At 39.0% G+C, this 22180-nt stretch overlaps 1 pseudogene; it reads right to left on the bottom strand.

Annotated features, from left to right (window-relative positions):
• LOC127964187 (calcineurin-binding protein cabin-1-like) overlaps positions 1 to 13181 on the bottom strand; it is a 72507-nt pseudogene extending 59326 nt beyond the window's left edge.
• Positions 13182 to 22180: the final 8999 nt, after the last annotated feature.

The raw sequence follows: 22180 nt of genomic DNA, 5'->3' as shown, positions 1-22180 counted from the left end.
TGTTGTTTTTGTCACATTGAATAAAAGCATCTGATAATTACATCTAATTACATCTACATCTAAATGTACTGGCACTATGTATAATCAATATTCAATAAACATGTCACAAATCGATCGATATAGGGTTGTTTTACTCAAGTGGAAACCCGTTTTGTGTGTTGAAATAATGAAAATAATGAAATTCAAATATGAAGTGGACATCTTTTTTTGTTATTACAACCCTTGTCAAAATAAATTAATAACAAAAGTCACTATTTTGACAAAATAACAAAATATTAAATCAGATTAGTAAACTGTCATTCATGCTTCGCATTCCATCATTTCTACTTAGCCAGCTGTCTAATACTATGTTGAAATAAAACATCAAGTCAACTTACCATATTCAAAAAAGTCAAAATAACTAGAAACTTAGAGACTTTCTAAGCTGACAATAACAAACTACTTTTGTAAAAAGCAAAAACAAGATACTAAATGAAAATGTTATTACTCTTTTTAAAATGACAAAGCATAAATTATTATATTATTAATTTTTTACTTAGCGAAAATACAGATATATGTATGAAGTCACTTAAACATAAAACACTTTAAAAAGACACAAAGTCGTCGACTTACTAAGATGAAATAATAAACTACTACATCAAAAATAAGAAACTTAATTGACTTACATTTATGCAATTAATTAAATACTAAGTTGAAATGACAAGATGTTATTATAAATATAGACAGTCAACTTACTTAGAAAACTGGCAGAAAACCAAGTTGTGACAGCAATTTACAAAGAAAATTTACAAAAATTATCAAGTTGTTTCTTAGTTGAATTATATAGATAAATTAAATTCTATTAAGAGTATTGTGAAACTTCAAGCCAAAACGACATACAAAAAATAATGTATACTACTCCCAAAAGGCCAAAAGGAACTGCATTGCTCAGAAGCTTCCACCACACCACTGCTTCACTTCTGATCGAATTTATTTAAAATGTAATAAATGGCCAACCGTGATGAAATTTAGGTTACCTACAGCACAAGATCTGCCCCAGTGTAAGCTAGCATCTGCTGCCTTAAATTGTAGATACAACAGATCAAATATAAAAAATTGATAATAACATGATTTACTGGGTGAACAACTGTGAAGCACATTCCTAATCTGAGCAGGAATGGCAAGCGCAAATAAAACAGCGGAAAACAGAAACTGGGACTGGGTGTGTACGATGTAAAAGCAATTTAGCCGCATAAACAACAACAAATAAACTTAAACAGTACTGACTGAAAATCTGATTTCATTACCTGAAGGCTAGAAATGGCAAAGTGGAACTGGCCTACAGGCCTAAAGCTTAAGGCTATGTTTACATGTTTTCGTTTTAAAACGGATAAGTTTTGCTATGATCACGCCTGTCATTTTCACTAGTCTCCGGCATTTTAGACCCTAGAAAACAGAGATTTTGAAAACGCTGCAGACCCCATTTTAGTTAGAAAAATCTGGGGTTGCATTTCAGTGTTAATGGACCAAATAGAGAAAAAACGAAAACAACGTTTCGGCTTGGCTGCCCGCATTCACTATGCGTATCTTTGACGACCATGTAAACAATAACAACATGCTCCTTGTGGTACCCATAGATCTATATACACTTTATTCCTAAACGCAGAAGTAAGCCTATGAGCGAGACGTCCAGTTCATTAGCCGCTAAAAGGAAATAATGAGAAGAACAACAATGTGCAGTGAACAGTAAATCTGTTTGCATTGAAAACCAGTGTGTACATAATTAAGATAATACACAAATAATATGGCAAGATGCATCAATTTGCAGTATCAAACAGCAAAAAGAGTGGTTTCACACAGCTAAAAACAGCAGGATGAAAATGAGACTGGAAGCAAGAACCATTCAATTTAGAAATGGGCGCGCCTATTTTTGTGTGAAGAATTCGACCGCTTCAAACATGTAGACATGTCTGCCATCTAAATAACAGGGCATCTAGCTATTAATATCAATGGTTGTACCTGCATGAATGGTCATGTGACATGCGCTTTCAGTTGTGTAGTGTGGACGGAGATCGTTTCAGAAACGCAGTGTAGACGAGAAACGTATTCATTTTAAAATCCTGTTTAAAAACGAAATTGCACTAGAGTTAACAGGGCCTAAAAAACGGCTGGCAAGAGATACATTTCAGGAAGGATCCAAACACAACTTGTGTTTAACTGATTTGTCATAGTATAGGAGTACTTGCAGTACACTACGCATTAAAAGTTTGGGGCAAAAGTTGTTTTGTTTTTAAGAAAACTTTTATTCAGCAAGGATGTATTCATATTTTTACGTTGTTATAAATTTCTATTTTAAATGAACGCTGTTCTTTTGAACTTTCTATTCATCAAAGAATCCTGAGAATTGCTTTCAACATTGATAATAATCAGAAATGTTTCTTGAGCAGCAAATCAGCATATTGAATGATTTCTGAATGATCACGTGATGATGAAGACTGGAGTAATGATGCTGAAAATTCACCTTTGATCAAAGGAATAAAATGCAATATTTGACAATATTAATTTTTCTACTGTTTTTGTTCAAATAAATGCAACCTCGGTGAGCCAAAAACTCCAAACTTTTGTACAGTCGTGTATAAATTTGTAGCATTTGGACCAATCAGACACACAGAGACTTGCTTGTGCCAAGCTTCGGCCTTGACTATTCATTCATCAAGATCCTCTGATTCGAACTGGTCTCATCAACTCACTTAAGCAGAGACCAACTGGTTCTCCAAAGTGCATCAGGACACTTTATCAAACAGACGAGACTTGCAAGTAAGCTCATCACCTTTTTGTACAGATGCAGGTAGTCTTTGGGCGGCACTTCTCTGCAATCTTTCCTAGCATGTAGTGAATGAGCCACTCCTCCTTATCTCCGACACAGCGAGAGGCGCTCTGAAAGCACTACGACGCCGTCTCCAACATCGAGTCCCGGCGCTCGTCCATCTTTAAACACAAACAATGGCTCTTATTTCTAGTTTTTTTAACACACACTCTCACATTGTTTTGTACACAATCACATGTCTCTCTCACTCTTCATCTATACAAACAGAAATACCTGTTTGATCAAGTCAGGAGGAGGTTTGTGTTTCCACTGTTTGAGCTGTCTGGAAGCGAAGGAGTCAATGGAAGTGCTGGCAGCTTGGAGAAAGAGAAATACTTTAAGTGACAGATGAAGAGATTAAAAAAAATCTATATGTGAATGCATGAAAGTCGATGAGCTCATACCTTGAGAGCAGCTCCTTCGATATAAGCAGACACATCGTCTACAGAGATTGTGGGGCCGTCGTTGCGCGGGATTATTCCAGAAAGTCTTTGGAGCAGGTTGGCAAGGTCAGCAGAGACAGTGCTGGTCTTATAGCTGTCAAACTCTGGCAAGGTCTTGGGTTTAAAGTACTCAAACATCATCACAATGAAGCTCCACCTAGAGACCGGAAGAGAGAAAGAGAGATGGAGAGATGTATCAGTACTATGTAATGAGGGTCCAAAACTGTTTTATTTTAGGATTATTTATATATTATTATAGTATTTATTCATATTTTGAATTAGCACTTATTTTAATACATCCAGTTTACATTTAAGTTTTAGTTGGAAGTGATACTGTTATGTGCTTTTATCATTATTAGTATTTTGTTTAATATTTCTATTCAGCTTTAATTTTTATTTCAGTTTTTGTTATTTTATTAACTTCAATGGCAATATTTGCCATTTTCATTTAAGCTTTTTTTTTTTTTTGATGAACATTTTCATCTCATATTTACATTTTATTTATAATATATAAATACTATTTTTAATAGTTGTATTATTTATTTTTAATTTTAGTCAAGAATGACAACATTGGTTCAACATTCACTTTTTGCCAGTAAATTAACTTACCTGCCTATAAATTGAGATTTTATCAATTATAAATATTTACAACCAACCAAAAATATACTTATTTTATATACCTATATATATGTGTGTGTGTGTGTGTGTGTGTGTGTGTAAAATTCTTATAACAATTATTATTTTGTCTTAGAATTGTATTAAAATTATAACTTTGTCTCTGACAAAGGAATGAAAAAAAAATATTTGTCTGAGTTTTTGCCATGTTAATTTCAAGGAGATTTTGCTGTACACACACGAGTGGAGAGTTTTAACTGGGGATTTCTGTCAATCTGTAAGTCAGGACAGACTCTTTTGTCCCCGTCAGGAGTAACAGTAATATGAACAATGGCAGACATGCAGCAATATCCTGTGCAATGGGATTTTTTTTCATTACCTGAACTATTTGACAATACTGACGAGTGACAAAGACAGAATTATCACTTATCCATTCAAACGAAAAGCAATTTCCATGCTGGCATTATGACAATGTTTTTGTGGAGAAATGAGCCAAAAGCCTATAACAGGGCCGAACAATTGTGCTGATTATTTCTGATGTATAACACTAACAATGCAGAATCAGATAAATAAAAGAAGTCTTCAACAGATTATACTGCTGGATAATTCATTCAGAGAAAAGATAGTGGCTGGAATTCAGAATGAGTTCAGAAAGCCAGGATCATGTAATTTGTCCTGATACTGATTCTGAAAAATAGGCTGAAAACATCTGTAACTATGCTGCCTTTTAAGATGGACAAATGTCCTTTGTGGATTATACACTAAATAAAGGTGAAGTGACATTCAGCCAAGTATGGTGACCCATACTCAGAATTTGTGCTCTGCATTTAACCCATCCGAAATGCACACACACAGAGCAGTGAACACACACACACACACACTGTGAGCACACACCCGGAGCAGTGGGCAGCCATTTATGCTGCGGCGCCCGGGGAGCCCCCGCTCAAGGGCACCTAAGTCGTGATATTAGGGAGAAAGAGCTGTTCATGCACTCCCCCCACCTACAATTCCGTCCGGCCCTAGACTAGAACCCACAACCCTTCGATTGGGAGTCCAACCCTCTAACCATTAGGCCACGACTTCCCACATGTTTTGTCACTACTCACTGCTGTGTGTGTACTTGATGGGTTAAATGCAGAGCATCATACTTGGCCAAACATCATGTCCTCCTTAAAAACCCCAAAATCCGCACAAACATTGACTTTTTTTTTTTTTTTGGTTTGTTTTTCTCTTTTACACCAGTGGTGCAGTACCTTGCAGCTGCAAAGACTAACCACAATTCAATATTTGCTAGATGCCTACAAAAACACAAGCAGCATCTACACAACGCAATCTGTTTCCTCCAGAGATACGGGATTAGGTGCAGAACACCTCGGTATTGTACTTTGGTGGTTGTTTACAGCATTTCCTGTGTACAGAGCAGTCCTGCATAATGGGTGTGTGGGTGGCTAAATGATCAATGAGACTCCTGCTGCCAAAAGATAATCAATCAGTGAATTATTGCTGAATCAGACCGCCAACTCATCCTACCCAAATATCCACGTACCTTCATTAGCACAGGGACAGTTCTCCTTCTCTCTTTACAATGCTTCTTAGATATTCAAGACATAAAATCAGTACACAGGAGACATGGGTAATTCCCTAACATGACATTCAGAAAGTTAAGTGTAAACTCATATCATGTCACTGTGAGTGTGTTACCTGTAGGACAGAATGCTCCTCCAGGTATCAGACTTTGCTCTTCTTGCTCGGGTAAGCATACAGGCAGAAGAAACACTGCTCTAGTGCCATCTGCAGATCCTCTTTATATGATAGTTTTTCATTGCCTGAGAGCCTCTCCCACAAAACACACACCTGAAAATAGACACATGACCATTAGACCATTAAAAACCACAACTTGAACCCAAAGAACTAGTTAATTATAGACCGATCTTGAATCTCACTTTTCTGTCCAAGATACTATAAAATGTAGTATCCTGTAGGATTTCCAGTCAGGATTTTGACCGTATCATAGTACTGAGACTGCTCTCTTTAGTGTTACAAATCCATCACGCTCCCTAAGGTCACAAAACGCTGGACTTTTGGTAGTTCCTAGGATAGCAAAGTCCACTAAAGGAGGTAGAGCTTTTTCACATTTGGCTCCCAAACTCTAGAATAGCCTTCCTGATAATGTTCGGGGTTCTGACACACTCTCTCTGTTTAAATCTAGATTAAAAAAAAACCATCTCTTTTGCCAAGCATTTGAAAAGTGTATCTTAAATTGTGAGTGTAGTTGCATCTGTTTAAATGCGCATTTTATCTTTACCTTGGGTTAAACTAATTAATTTTACTTTGTTGGATTCAGCAGCTATGCTAATGATGTCTCTATTTGTTTCTATGTTTTGCCACGGATTTACACAAGCTCCAGTCTGGATCCAGAACACCTGAGAAGAGATGATGCTGACCCTCAGAGGACCCCAGATGATGCTAACACTGAAACAACATACAGAACTAACAAATATCATCTGACTCACTGTCATACGTGCACAAACTGACAGTCACCACTTATAAGCTATTACTAAATATTGTAGATACATAATTTTCTGTAAAGCTGCTTTGTAACGATTTGTATTGTAAAAAGCGCTATACAAATAAACTTGAATTTAATTGAATTACAAATGAGCTGCTCTTATCATCTGATCATGGTTGTATCTCTCTATTAGTTCTATTGAATCTTAGTGCTGCATTTGACACTATTGACCACAACATTCTTTTGCATAAACTAGAACACTTTGTTGGCATTAATGGAAGTGCAATAGCATGGTTTAAATCATATTTATATGATCGTCATCAATTCGTAGCAGTGAATGAAGAGGTATCATATCGATCACAAGTGCAATACGGAGTACCTCAAGGCTCAGTACTAGGGCCATTACTCTTCATGCTTTACATGTTACCCTTGGGAGATATCATCAGGAATATGTTATGCTGATGATACTCAGCTCTTTATTTCTTCGCAGCCCGGCAAAACATACAAGTTTGAAAAACTAACAGAATGCATAGTCGATATAAAAAACTGGATGACGAGTAATTTCTTACTGCTAAATTCTGAAAAAAAAAAACAGAGGTGTTAATTATAGGACCTAAAAACTCTGCATGTAATAACCTAGAGCGCTGTCTAAGACTTGATGGCTGCTCTGTCAATTCTTCGCCATCAGTTAGGAACCTAGGTGTGGCTATTTGATAGCAATCTTATCTTAGAAAGCCATGTTTCTAGCATTTATAAAACTGCAATTTTCCATCTCACAAATATATCTAAATTACAGCCTATGCTCTCAATGTCAAATGCAGAAATGTTAATCCATGCATTTATGACCTCAAGATTAGATTCACGAGTTCACACTTACATATAATTAATAATTAGCTGAGCTATGGTATGCGTATTTGGCGTGCTGTCCAGGGAAGGGCTCCGAGCTCAGGAATGGCCCAAACCTAGAGTACCCCCCCCGTCTAATTATAAAGTGAACTCGAAGTGAGGAGATGGGGTGGAGGAGGGATGCTCATTAACCGTCAATGGATAGAGGTAAGTCAGCAATATTTATACTGTGGGATTGATTACTAGATTGTGGTCCACCTGTGTTGATTAGGCTAAGTATCTGACGCGCTCCTCTCGAACCTTGTTAACGAGAACATCATTTATTTTAATGCTTTATTGGGTGGTTGTTCTGCAAGCTTGGTAAAACAAACTCCAGGTAGTCCAAAATGCAGCAGCTAGAGTTCTTACTAGAACCAGGAAGTATGACCATATTAGCCCTGTTCTGTCCACACTGCACTGACTCCCTATTAAACATCAAATAGATTTTAAAATCTCCTGAATGTTTTAGCACCTCAGTATTTGAACGAGCTCGTTATATTATGATCTGCATTCTCAAAACTCAGGTAATTTGATAATACCTAGAATATCAAAATCAACTGCGGGCGGCAGATCCTTTTCCTATTTGGTGCCTAAACTCTGGAATAACCTACCTAACATTGTTCGGGAGGCAGTCAATCTCTTGCAGTTCAAATATTTTCCTAAACCAAATCCGTTGACTTGATAGCAAATGATTGCGCAAGAAAGCTCTCGGATGTCATCAAAAACATCTTAATACAGGGCTCCAGACTGCAACTTTTTTCTGCATGTGTGATTAAATTTTGTGAGTAAATTTTCACCTCCTTGTTCAACTCATAAGCAATTCCATTTCTGTCCCATGACAAACATCAAATAGCAAACAAAACTTTTTTGTTTATTTTAATTTTGAAAAGCTTGTTTTCTTTAAGCTATGGAGGCTCTCTTTTATTATTTGATTCCTTAGTCTTTGTAAGTTATTAGTCAGTATATAATACATCATGTGCTGTATGCCATGCCTCATCTTATTAGTTTTTGTAAAAAAACGTAACGTAGTTTGTCATTGTATCTTACAGTATCTTACCGTTAATTGTTGCTGTGCTGTTAATTAAGAGTAACAATGAATCCATCTTTTATTTTGGTCTTAAAAAGTGAAAGGTGTGTAGATGTGTATCAGTGATGCGGGATCAATGTAGAAACAACCCGCACCTGACCGCTGTTTTCAACTAACCCCCCGCTACTCTGACACCAAAAAAATTAAAATAAAATATTGTACCCGACCCGCTTCCTTACCCGCATTTTTTAAAGGGGGGTGAAATGCTCATTTTCACTCAATCTCCTGTTAATCTTGAGTACCTATAGAGTAGTACTGCATCCTTCATATCTCCAAAAAGTCTTTAGTTTTATTATATTTATAAGAGAAAAATAGTCTGTGCCGTTTTTTTTCGGAAAAACACGAGCCGCTGGAGGCGTGACGTGTGGGCAGAGCTAAATGATCATGAGCGCCAGTAGGCTTTTGCGTTGAGAGCATCTGGAACTTGTGACATTACTGTGAGGTTACCATTACCGATAGCTAAGTTAACCATACTCACCGCATGCGGTTCCAACACATGATCGTGACCCTTTTTCGTTGGGATTGCATTATCCTTAAGAAATAAACGATATGCAAATCCGGTGTCAAACTGGATCTTCGAAATGCAGGGAACAAACAAAAACACTTGCACAACTTCGATGCTCTTTAAAAATAAACTCCGTCCACTGGTCCCTTAATGCTGTTTCTCTTTTGGTAATCTGTGCAGGGTTGTCTTGCCCTCGCAACCAAAAACACACTTCTTTTGTGACATTTTTATTCTTCCTCTGATCGATGAATGTCTCCGCTCTGCTCTACGGGAGCGCGCGCACTTCCGGCAGAAGTGCCCTTAGGACCCATATAAGGAAATTCCGCTCCATCTAACGTCACACAGAGCCATACTCGAAAAAAACTTTCCGAAACTTGTGACAAACCGGAATTGGAACAAAAATACTCCTTCAAACATACAACTTAATTTTTGAAACTTTGTCCATGTTTAGCATGGGAATCCAGTAACATTATAAACACAGTATAAATAACAGTATAAAAAACTCAGTATGCATGAAATAGCATTTCACCCCCCCCCCCCCCCCTTTAAAAGTAGTAAATACGTTGCCCCTTTATATTCATTTAATTACTTAAATAGGCTATAGCCTACGGGATAATAAGCGTTATGACCGCACACATAAGGCTTGCCACAAAGAAATTGTTAAAGTAATGATTATGAATATGTCTAAATTAGCAGGGAGACATTTAATTGTTTAGAAATACATTGGTGTTGACGATGTGGACTCGCCATGAATGCCAGAGAGAAATGCACATTTCATATGGATTACATAATCAGAGAGTAACCTATTTATTTTGGTTTGAATATTTTCGTTTTAAAACTAGACATTTCAAGCTTTCTGTAATATATTGACTATATTTCTTTTAAACCCACCGACTAAAAGATTAAGACACTACCTGACCCAAAATATCTACAGCATTTTTCTAGCTATTTCAGAATCTGGAAAAAATACTGGGGCTAACTTACTGCAGTCGGTAGAGAGATATGAATGTGTGTGATGAACGGCATGATAAATGCTCATCACTTCTGCTGCCGAAACTTTGTCAGCCTGTGGGTCATTTGGTTTATTGAAAAACGATTGCACCGATTTGCATGTTTCTTGATGATGTGCTTTTTTTCTGTGGAACTCACATGCACCACGTAGCTTCACGTCGTATTCTCCACCATGTCCCACAGAATCTCTCCAATTTGATATTGTTGACAGGAGGCGTTTGTGACCTTTATGAGGTTGTTGGCGAGCAGCTGGAGGATTGTGGATCGTGGGGTGAGGATTAGCAGCTCAGGCTTGTCCGTGACGCGGCTTTCGATGCCCCTCAGCAGAGCCTTGACGGTGGACACCCACTCCTCCTTGGCAGAGGGGCTGCTGGGTAATGCAGAGTTCAAGTGCTGTATGGCCTCATTGAGAGACACTCCAGACGTCTCGAGGCAGGAGCTGTAGTCTCTTAACCGCAGCAGGAAGCTCTGGGGATAGAAAAAAAAAAGACGGATGTGGTGTCAACAGGTTAAGTGTCTGAAAACGCCACACTTTTGTAGAATTGAGGGTTGAGGAAATGTTCGGTCATACACGTCACATTTAAGACAAATGGGATATTGCTCACTTTGTGAGTGAAGCTAGTCATTATTCCCATAATAACTAGCTTTTAACATGCTGGCTCTATCATGTTGAGCTCTGATATGAATTGAACTGATCCATGGATACAGTATGTCTGTGAGAAAAATAGGATGCGTTTATGAGACAATGTGTGAGACAATTACTTGAAGTCTATATACAGTACACTTCAATACAAAGGAATTCATAGTGCCTAATTATATACATTGTAATGCATCACATTTCCTTTCAAAGTTTGGAGTTGGTAAGAGACTTCTTATAAAATCATTTAAAAAAAACACAAATTAAAAAATTAAAATGTTTTTTATTGGGCATCAAATAATGGCGCAAATACCAGTAATTTGATGAGTGCAAACGTTAGTAAATCTCACTGCGTAATTCATTTTAATACTAGTCTCCTCCCATAAATTTTGAGTCTGAAAGGGAAACTCCTACAAATGCATATTAAATAATGTCAGGCGCAAAAATAACTGTGTCCACGCCTGTCAGCATGGTAAATCCTGACAGTACTATTTTAACGGCAAAAGGCGGTTTTGCGCTCATGTAAAGTGTTAGTAAATCTGTCCCCTAACATACTAATTTCTTTAAATCCCCAAAGTTTTAGTGTATATCTTCAAAAATAATTATAAATGCAGTTATAATACATAGTATTGCTCATGGTTATATTATTAAATACAATTGTTCACACAAAGATTTTAACTGTCATTTTGTTTTTCTGCCTGCATATTTCATATGTTTATGTTCCTTTAAATAACTACTTCTATTAAAGAGCATAACACTTCACAACACACAAAATAAAACATAAAATAATCATGCTTTTCATTTATTATACTGTGCAGAAGGGATAAAGTACAGTCAGCTGGTCATTATCGCAAAGTAAACCCTGACAGAAGGATCAGAACCACAGACGCAAAGTGGAGGACTCTTGAATTATCATGAAGGGCTTCATTTTGCATTAATGACCTACTGACTGTACATTATGCTGCTAAACTTACAAAGCCACATGATAAATAAATAAATATCAGGCAGTATGAATCATTTATAATGCATTAATAATAAGTTTGTGATGTATTATACAAACAGGCTTTGCAGGAAGTGTTTTCCCTGCAGCAGTAAGAGCTGTGCTGGTCTCTCAGGAGCAGAGCTGATGTAATCGAGAAGCTCAGGGTGGGCTGCAGCAGACGGACCACAGACCGGTATTCTCCCATGTCAAACAATCTCTGAATCTCCTTTAGAGACTGACATCCCTCTAGAGACTTCAACTTCTTCTCAATCTCAATCAATCAAACAGAGTTATATTCTTCTATAGTTAAGGGCCTATATAATGCAAAACTGGATCTTGGCCAGTCTGATCTACCATACAGACAAGTTACTACAAACTACAAAAACTACAGCACCAAAATGTCAAGTACAAAACATCAGATTGTTGTTTTCCCAATTAAGGACATTGGTTGCACTTTATTTTACAGTCCTGTTGCGCATGTACATGCTATATATTTATTATAATAACTACACTGTGTCATTAGAAGATACTAACCCTACACATAAAAACATACATTCCTCAGCAATTTCTCAGGTGAGTGCGCTGTAAAAGCACATACTGAAAAATACAATGTAACCAGGACGTTTTATAAGCAGTATTTTCAAAAGAATCACTTACACAAATTATAGGGGTCAGAAAAGGGATTTACAATGGAGTATAGTATTACTTTATTTATACCTTATTTAATATAAAAAAGTTACACACACATATACAGTAACAGTTTCAAGATTCTTTAAAAAATGTTACACATAATTATTAATACATTATAATATATTTATTATAATATAGTACAATTATATATGTGTGTCTTTGACACTTTTTTGATATTTCAACCCTCTACATTGCGAGTAAATCACTCACATATGTGACAAAATTTTACTCTGGGCGACTTAATTATGTCTATTGTTAGCCATTGGCTAATTATTCAGCTTTTTAGAACAAGCAGAATTTATGTCGGTTTCTCTGGTAGTGGGCGGAGCTAATGTGCAATTGGCAATTTCATTGGCTGCCGCTGATCTAATACCGTCCCTGTTTTGATTTCAGCAAATCAGTTCGACTGAACGCAGACAACGTGATTAATATTCATGAACCCAGCAGCTCTCTGTAGTGCATTGTATATTGTTAGTATGGTAGGAGAATTTATTTATATAGAGAATTTTTAGGTGACAAACTTCTTTTGTACTGTACCTCCTCTATAGAGATGGCATTGTCCATACTGAGGTTGGGCGGGACGATGGTGATTTTTTCCATCTCACTTGTCTGACCTTTCAGCAGACCGACACACATGTCGTAACACTCCAGCGCCTCCTCCGTGTCACCCTAAAACAACAAATTTACGTTCATATATTCATGTCTACAGGGCAAAAACTTCACACAAGTGTAAATGTACTTTATCTTAACATACTCTATTTGTATATAAGTCAGCACTAGGCATTGGCCCATCACCGGTTTCAAGGTATACCGCGATTTTAAAATTTGGTTTCATATACCGTTCCATTGGTATGCACTGTTTTTCATGTCTCCTCAAAGACTGAAAGAGTAGGAATCCCTCAGGCTGAGTGCAGTGTAGAGAGTAACACTGACCCCTCCTCCTCCGGTTGGTGCGAGCGAGTGGTCAGTCATGTGTGAGTAGGATGACCGAATTTAAAGGGTTAGTTCACCTAAATATTAAAAATATGTCATTAATAACTCACCCTCATGTCGTTCCAAACCCATTAGACCTCCATTTATCTTCTGAACACAGTTTAAGATATTTTAGATTTAGTCCGAGAGCTCTCAGTCCCTCCATTGAAGCTGTGTGTACGGTATACTGTCCAGGTCCAGAAAGGTAAGAAAAACATCATCAAAGTAGTCCATGTGACATCAGAGGGTCAGTAAGAATATTTTGAAGCATTGAAAATACATTTTAGTCCAAAAATAGCAAAAACTACGACTTTATTCAGCATTGTCTTCTCTTCCGTGTCTGTTGTGAGAGAGAGTTCAAAACAAAGCAGTGTAGTGATATCCGGTTCGTGAACGAATCACTTGATGTAACTGGATCATCTTCAACCAGTTCGAACTGAATCTTTTGAAACGGTTCGCGTCTCCAATAAGCATTAATCCACAAATGACTTAAGATGTTAACTTTTATAACATGGCTTATAGAGATCGACCGATATGGGTTTTTCTATAGCCGATGCCAATGCCGATGTTTAGAGGTCAGGGTCAGCCGATGGCCGATATGTGCTGCCGATTTTTAGGGCCGATATCTTGAAGTTTTCCCCTTCATTTGCATGCTAAAATGTCACACTAATAATAAGTGGATGCACAACATTTATAAACTTTTTATCATTTATTGAGCACTTACTTGAACCATCTCTCGAATCTTTATTTTGTGCACTGCACGGTATTAAAATAAAAAATTATTATGTGCCTGTATTAACAGTGTCTCAGAGGAAGACCATGTCTGGTTCAGGAAGGGATTGTGGGGACGCTGATGGTCTAGAGGCCCGCTTTCAGACAGATATGTTCCTCCTGACCATGGCCTCCTCATCAGAGAGATCTGTTTGAAGACGACTGGCTCTCTTTTTCCGTCAGAGTTCACTTTGTTCATTTTGTTTTTGAGCAACAGAATATTAGAAACAGTAGTGTAGCAGAAATGAGTCGAATCAGACAAATCAAAGAGTCTATCAGAGCTGTGTGCATTGAAACGAGAGCCGAACTCCTCAGGAAGTCATAAATCAGTTCTAGTGCCACAGGAACCAAGCAAGATAACCAATCAACCAACTTGTTCACACAACAGCTTTCAACATTAACACCAATAGAACAATTATTGACAATTTTAATTCGAAGAAGAGATTGTCAAATTTATTGTTCGTGATTGAGATGCAACGCTGGACATCACATGTAAACCCAGGAGATCAAGTTAAATACTTGCATTGACTTCCCCCCACCCAGAAGAACCAGACTGAAATTCCTAAGGGGGAAGGGCTTTAAACCTTTGTCTTCACAGAAAAGTCCTTTGCCATAGAATGGCAAAGAAACCCTTTTTATACATTATATATGGACCAGAATGAACTCAAAAAAGACTTATGAATGAATCATTCCATTGCTTAACTCCATATTCATTTATGTGTAACCCACACATTTGACTATCATGTATAATCACTTATTGTGTATGTCTTTTGATAACTATAGGATACATAGTCATGTCTAGTATCGACATAATCGAATTTTCTTGCTTGATATTGTCCTGACAATCATTTATTTGTAAAATATATCATAATCATGTTATAGGAATCATGTCCAAAATTAGACCCTGTGAGGCAAGAACCACATGCTTGGTAAGATAAACAATGATTTATGATACCCCAGACCCCAGGACCATATCTGATTGGTCAAGGCAACATTTGAGGGGTGGCCAACAAGGAAGTTTAAAAACTTTGGACACGATTAAATCTTGCTTTTAGTTCTAGTCTAGCTGCTGCTATTAGCCATGTCGGCTTTTAGTTCTAGCATTGCTCGTGCTATCAGTCATGCCTTGTTTTTTAGTCTGCTTTTAGTCGCTAGCTGCTGCTATTAGCCATGTCGGCTTTTAGTTCCAGCCTCGTGCTATTAGTCATGCCTGCTCTTAGCTTTTAGCTTGTAGCTTTGCTACCTAGCTTTAGCTTGTAGCATCTAGCCATGCGGTTAGTCATCATTGTTCTTTGAGCGCGGTTCCAGCGTGCCTGCCTGCTGCTACTATGAGAAGGAACACAACCTAGTCTCGTCAAACTTTATTTCTTTTCTTTTCCGTTTGAGAGTTTCGTGTTCTGAGTTAAGTTTTGTAACGTCCATTCAACTTCAACCAGCGAACACGACTCTGCGTCTGCACTTTCAGCCAACGCCCAACAACCACGGGCTTCCCAAGACGTCACTTCAGAGACTGAACTTCCAGCCAATCAACGACCTCGGGATAGCCCTTTCACCGAGGCTCCTTCTTCACAGGAGATGCAAGTAACTTTACCTCCAGACTGTGACCTTTACTGGTGTATATAATATAATTTTAACCTCATTGAGGAACTCAATGCGAGCGCTAATTACGTGATTGATGGTTGTTCATGTTTATGCAATTTAACGTATTGCTGTTAACTTGGGATTCCATATTTCCATTCTCTTAAACTCATCTTTCCCTAACTTTCGACCTTCCTGCAACTTGTGTGAATGTGTGTGTGCGTGCGTTTATGTGTTAGATTAGTTTATATATCTTAGATTTATCTAATAAAGCCTTATTCATATCGAAAAGAGAAGTATCTTGTGTTTTGTGCTTACAAGTTAATGTCTTAAACTGCCGATCTTGTTACTGTGCTAATTGATAGTGTTTTCACTATAGTTTGGATATTAGTATCCAGCGCAGATTTGATGTTAAACGGCTCGTTCACTGAACCGCAGGCGCGTCTCCGTGAACAGCCGTGAAACAGTGATTCTGTTCAAATTCCCTTTAAAATCTTAAATGATTCCCTTTGAGCTAAATTGGCCTGTTTCCCTTACATTTATAATGGTGGAGAAAATGCGGGCAGTTTAATCTAAATTGTGAGCATAAACCAAGTTATTTAATCTTTGATTTTGCTAAAGGAATGAAAGGTGAGAAGCTTGCGAGACTGGAGTGTGTGTTTGTGTGACGCGTGACGTAAGCAGCGCGCGCCCGCCTGCCCGCTTGAATGAAAGGAGCTAGATGAGATTTTAACTCAAGTCCGTCTCTTAAATGTTAACAGCAGTAAGTGAACTTAAAAGTAAACATCTGAGATCGTACAATAAGGTAGAAATTGAGCGTGTTCCTCATTTGTGTAATGCCTTGTTTTATAGCTGATTTGAGTTTACTGCGTGTTCCAGTGTCTCAAACGCTATCTCAGTCACTGTTTGCTGAACGGAGCTAAACTGTTAGTGTTTCAAAAATAAAGAATAGTTTTGAGCGTGTTCCTCAATCTATTTATCAAAGCCCCCGTATTCATATTTCAAATAGTCTTATTGCCAGTGCGTGTTCCACTGCCGAATCAAATTTGATATTTGACTCCCCTAAGTTAAACATTAGAAAATAATGTTTGCCTGTCTGTATCCGTTCACAAAGTGAATGCAATCTCGCGTAACACTCCGTGTGTCCGAGAGTAATTTGAATGGGAGTGTTTTAAAAGCTTGATCAAGTAAATTTTAACTGTGTACCAACAGCGAAGGAAAACTTTTATGTTTGTGTCCAGAAAAACTGGCACGGAGAATCAAATTGCTGAGATTGATATAATAACTACAGCAGGAAGCTGCTATTTGAATTAAGATAAATTTAACTCTATACAAACTGAGAGTTTAAGTGCCACATCGCAAAACCAACTGAAAGGCGGTGTTGTTATTTGTACATTGTTGAAATGAGCCGACATTTCATGTAACATGCTTAACTATATTTGCAACAATGCAACGATTCATGTGCTAATCCACTAGAATGTGTTTTGGTTGCCATAGTGACGACCCTCTTCTCTTTTTACATTTGTAGGACGTGTAAGAACCATCAATCAATTCTAAGTGAAGTAAATACACAATCGTGCCAAAGACGACGAATCATCCTTATGAATTTGATTGTAATCATCCTCTCATTTGTTCTTCATAACCTCCCTACATTTGGAAACGCAATCCAAGTTTTAGCATCTCATCCAACGTTGAGATCAATTTAATAGAGATACGTGTTGAGCAACTGTCGCCTTCGCTGACTCCCTGGTGAGCGGTCCAACTGAAAGGTGTACGGTGTCAATCCTGTCAGACTAAGAAAAGAGATATCAGAATTATTATTGTATTCTTTTGTCCAAAGCAAGAAATATAATAATATTGTTTACGTTTTTGATAACATTTAATTGGAAAAAATAATTTTCCTCATTTGAAAAACAGAAATTTTGCTTGTCATTTGAATTTGTTTTTCACCTCTGTCTCTCTTTTCCTCTTCCTCATTAGAGTGACAAAGTCTTCGCATCTCTAGTCTACTTAGACACCCTGGGACCAACACAGTCATCACCACATTTCACTAGTGGTTCACAATCACTGATACAACACTTAGTTGTCTCACAACACATAGGCTTTTACTCCACACAGATCTGTGTCAGTCTCCCTTCTCCCCAGCGTGCCAACATGCCGCAGACTGCAGACCCCATTTCCCATGGGGAAGATGTGAACATTTGGCTGAGAGGCATGACAGACAGCCTCACTCCAAAGACATTTGAACTCTTATTATTTTTAATAATAATCCTAATCCTGAGAAGATTCCTGACACCAGATTCAAGCCAGAACAACAACCACGAGGAGCTAGTCAAGATCACGAGCTCACTAAGCTATGCCTTCACAACCCAGCTGAAACTGAGCGACAAGCACATCACCCACCTTCAAGAGGAGCTGACACGTGCTCAACGTCGCATAGACAAGCTGGAAGTGAAAGTTCAAAATCAACTCAAAGCACCCAGCGAGAGGGAGCAGGATACAACAGAACAAGTTAAGAAGCTCCAAGCAGCCCTGGCAGCAGCTCAGCTCGACCAGCAACATGCAACGGCTGCTCAGAAAGACCTGGTAAACAGACTCCAGTATGCCGAACAGCTACTAGAGAAATCCAAGATAGACATCAGAAACAAGAATTCTGAAAATAGTGCTTTGAAAGACCATCTTGAAAGGTACAGAACTGAAATGGACAATCTGACCCAACAACTAGACGATACCAACGATGAGCTCTACATGGTCAGAAAAGAACTCCAAAATGCTTACAAGCACAAACAAGAGCCAAGGAAAGAGAAACCTCTCTTAGCCTCATCACTGCTGAGCAGAGCAGAGTCCCACGTCCCAGAACTGGCATATGATGAAAGGAGCGAAGGGCCACAACCCAAAACCTCACCTGCCTTCGCCACACAACCCTTTCCTGCCAACGAAAGAAAACCTCCCGTCCAAGGCCTTGAAGCTGCACACGGGATGACCATCAAAGACCTCAACAAGCTGTCTAAAAACATCAGCAGGTTCAACCCGGACTCCACAGAGAGCCCCGACATCCAAGCTTACCTGCGAGATATCGAATTTCACCTGGAAGTGAGACCTCATGTGACTGACAGAGACTGGTTATACCTCCTTAGAGCCACGTCCAGTCCCGAGGTACGAAACTTTCTAGATCGACAGCCCAGTCAAACCAAGTCAAACTACCAGCGACTTCGTGAGGTCCTGATTAAAGAGTTTACAGACCCAGAGTCTGAACATGGACTGTTAACTGCCTTGGAAACCAAACAAGGTCGTCAAGAGACTCCACAAGCTTATTACAACCGACTCCGACAAGCCTACTTTGGTGCACACAACAGCCCTGACCTTGAAGAGGATGTGAACTTCAAAACCCTCTTCCTAAAGAATCTGCACCCCGGAGTAAGTCACCATCTAGGTGTCATGGCCTGTCCGAACTCCATGACCATCCAACAGTTGCGTGACCTAACACAGAAGGCCTATAACAAGCAGAAGTTGGCCTCAAAGAAAGGTAACAAAACATCCACACTCTTGAACTCTGTCAACAAAGACTCAAGCCTTGCACTGGACGACACCCAGTGGCATCACAACACCAGAGTCTTCCATCAAGAGCACAGAGAACGTGACGCCCATATCCACGACCGCTTTCAGCCCAACTGCTGGAAAAATCCATGGGACCAGCCACGCTTCTCAAGAAACCAAAAGGATAACATCTGGAAACCTAACCAGATATCCAAAGGTAATCACCTGACTCATCCAAGAGCAACTCGTGTGGGTAAGCGACAACAAAACCCACCTCAGCACCACTCAGACATGCACAGTGCTGAGTACTCACAAGAACATAACCGCTTACCATTAGAAGACACGGAACAAGTCATGGAACAACTAAGAGAGTTCCTTCAAGACAATTTACATGCAGGTGACCACAAAGTTGAGTCATGCTCGCTGTGACCATCAACAGAACGGAAGGCCGGTGATCACCTGGTGCACCGCATCAGAGATGACAAGCACCTGTTCAACAACAACCCAGAATGAACAAGTCTTTAACGGCCAACTGTTGATGAAAAATCTGAGGTACTAAAGGACATCACCTCAGTCACTAACAAACTGTCAAATGAACTCCAACTCCAAGTTCCAAATTCCCTGTCTGTGCAACAGCAACCACCAGAGCACAGAAGGTCAGAAAGTCTGCTACAGCCAGAAGGCATCACAAGAAGAATGCAACATAGGAGACAAGTTTTGCAACTCAGCTTCACACAGCCATGCCAAACTGCCTCCGACTGTCTGCCAAAGAACTTCCTGCCTTGCTGGACTGACCCCTCATTAGACCATGGACATGCCCTCATCCAAGCCAAGGATGCAGAGAGCCAGTCTTCAGTGACATGATAGAAAAAGGGGGAGACAACACAGACTTGAACAGATCTGACCACACATTACCTACACCCAGAGGTAAACACATCTACTGATAACACAGTCAACAAACATATTCTTCCCACAGGTAGAATATCCAACTTTTAGTGTAACAAAGTTACACATACCCACCATGAAGAAAAGTGCAGCCATCCTCACAGTAGGTAGAACACCTGACACTAAGTTAAGGTTCATGACACACTAGCTGCACCTGACATCCTAGCTCAATAGTCGTTGTAACCCATGCTAGGAAAACCCACAGCAGCCTTGTTTTGTTTTGTTCTTCTTCTACCTATCCTTCTCCTTCCCCTCTTTCCTGAGTAGGTGAAATGCCTAGACACCCTGCGAGGGTCGAAGGTCTGATATTAGGATTGACTCGCAACACCTAATATCCGCCAGCCACTCTAAACGGAATGGAAGCCAGAGAGCTCCATGCATGATAGGTCGATTCATTGAATTGAAAATGAAATTACTAGAAAACTAATGGTAAACATGTAAAGTAAGACAACCTAGAAGAACCAAACAAAGTTAACCACAAATTTGATTGATGAATCAAAATAAAAACAATTTCCAAGACGATCTAAACTATCCTCAATGTGCTAAACTACATTGACTAATTGAACTTAACCACGTGTACCTAAATAACCTGATGCCTGCACCAGTACAGTAACTGTCATGGAGGTGTTGTCTTGCTGTTTGCTGTGTTTGTCTGCTTCTTCTGCCTTTGTTTCTCCAGCGATCGACGATGTCTTCACCTAAACACCTCGCCGATCGAAAGGGGGATATATGTAGCAGAAATGAGTCGAATCAGACAAATCAAAGAGTCTATCAGAGCTGTGTGCATTGAAACGAGAGCCGAACTCCTCAGGAAGTCATAAATCAGTTCTAGTGCCACAGGAACCAAGCAAGATAACCAATCAACCAACTTGTTCACACAACAGCTTTCAACATTAACACCAATAGAACAATTATTGACAATTTTAATTCGAAGAAGAGATTGTCAAATTTATTGTTCGTGATTGAGATGCAACGCTGGACATCACATGTAAACCCAGGAGATCAAGTTAAATACTTGCATTGACTTCCCCCCACCCAGAAGAACCAGACTGAAATTCCTAAGGGGGGAGGGCTTTAAACCTTTGTCTTCACAGAAAAGTCCTTTGCCAGAGAATGGCAAAGAAACCCTTTTTATACATTATATATGGACCAGAATGAACTCAAAAAAGACTTATGAATGAATCATTCCATTGCTTAACTCCATATTCATTTATGTGTAACCCACACATTTGACTGTCATGTATAATCACTTATTGTGTATGTCTTTTGATAACTATAGGATACATAGTCATGTCTAGTATTGACATAATCGAATGTTCTTGCTTGATATTGTCCTGACAATCATTTATTTGTAAAATATATCATAATCATGTTATAGGAATCATGTCCAAAATTAGACCCTGTGAGGCAAGAACCACATGCTTGGTAAGATAAACAATGATTTATGATACCCCAGACCCCAGGACCATATCTGATTGGTCAAGGCAACATTTGAGGGGTGGCCAACAAGGAAGTTTAAAAACTTTGGACACGATTAAATCTTGCTTTTAGTTCTAGTCTAGCTGCTGCTATTAGCCATGTCGGCTTTTAGTTCTAGCATTGCTCGTGCTATCAGTCATGCCTTGTTTTTTAGTCTGCTTTTAGTCTGCTTTTAGTCGCTAGCTGCTGCTATTAGCCATGTCGGCTTTTAGTTCCAGCCTCGTGCTATTAGTCATGCCTGCTCTTAGCTTTTAGCTTGTAGCTTTGCTACCTAGCTTTAGCTTGTAGCATCTAGCCATGCGGTTAGTCATCATTGTTCTTTGAGCGCGGTTCCAGCGTGCCTGCCTGCTGCTACTATGAGAAGGAACACAACCTAGTCTCGTCAAACTTTATTTCTTTTCTTTTCCGTTTGAGAGTTTCGTGTTCTGAGTTAAGTTTTGTAACGTCCATTCAACTTCAACCAGCGAACACGACTCTGCGTCTGCACTTTCAGCCAACGCCCAACAACCACGGGCTTCCCAAGACGTCACTTCAGAGACTGAACTTCCAGCCAATCAACGACCTCGGGATAGCCCTTTCACCGAGGCTCCTTCTTCACAGGAGATGCAAGTAACTTTACCTCCAGACTGTGACCTTTACTGGTGTATCTAATATAATTTTAACCTCATTGAGGAACTCAATGCGAGCGC

Source organism: Carassius gibelio, chromosome B8 (genome assembly GCF_023724105.1).
Source record: "Carassius gibelio isolate Cgi1373 ecotype wild population from Czech Republic chromosome B8, carGib1.2-hapl.c, whole genome shotgun sequence".
Taxonomy (NCBI): domain Eukaryota; kingdom Metazoa; phylum Chordata; class Actinopteri; order Cypriniformes; family Cyprinidae; genus Carassius; species Carassius gibelio.
Note: the sequence above shows the minus strand (reverse complement) of the source record. Positions and strands in the feature narration are given on the sequence as shown.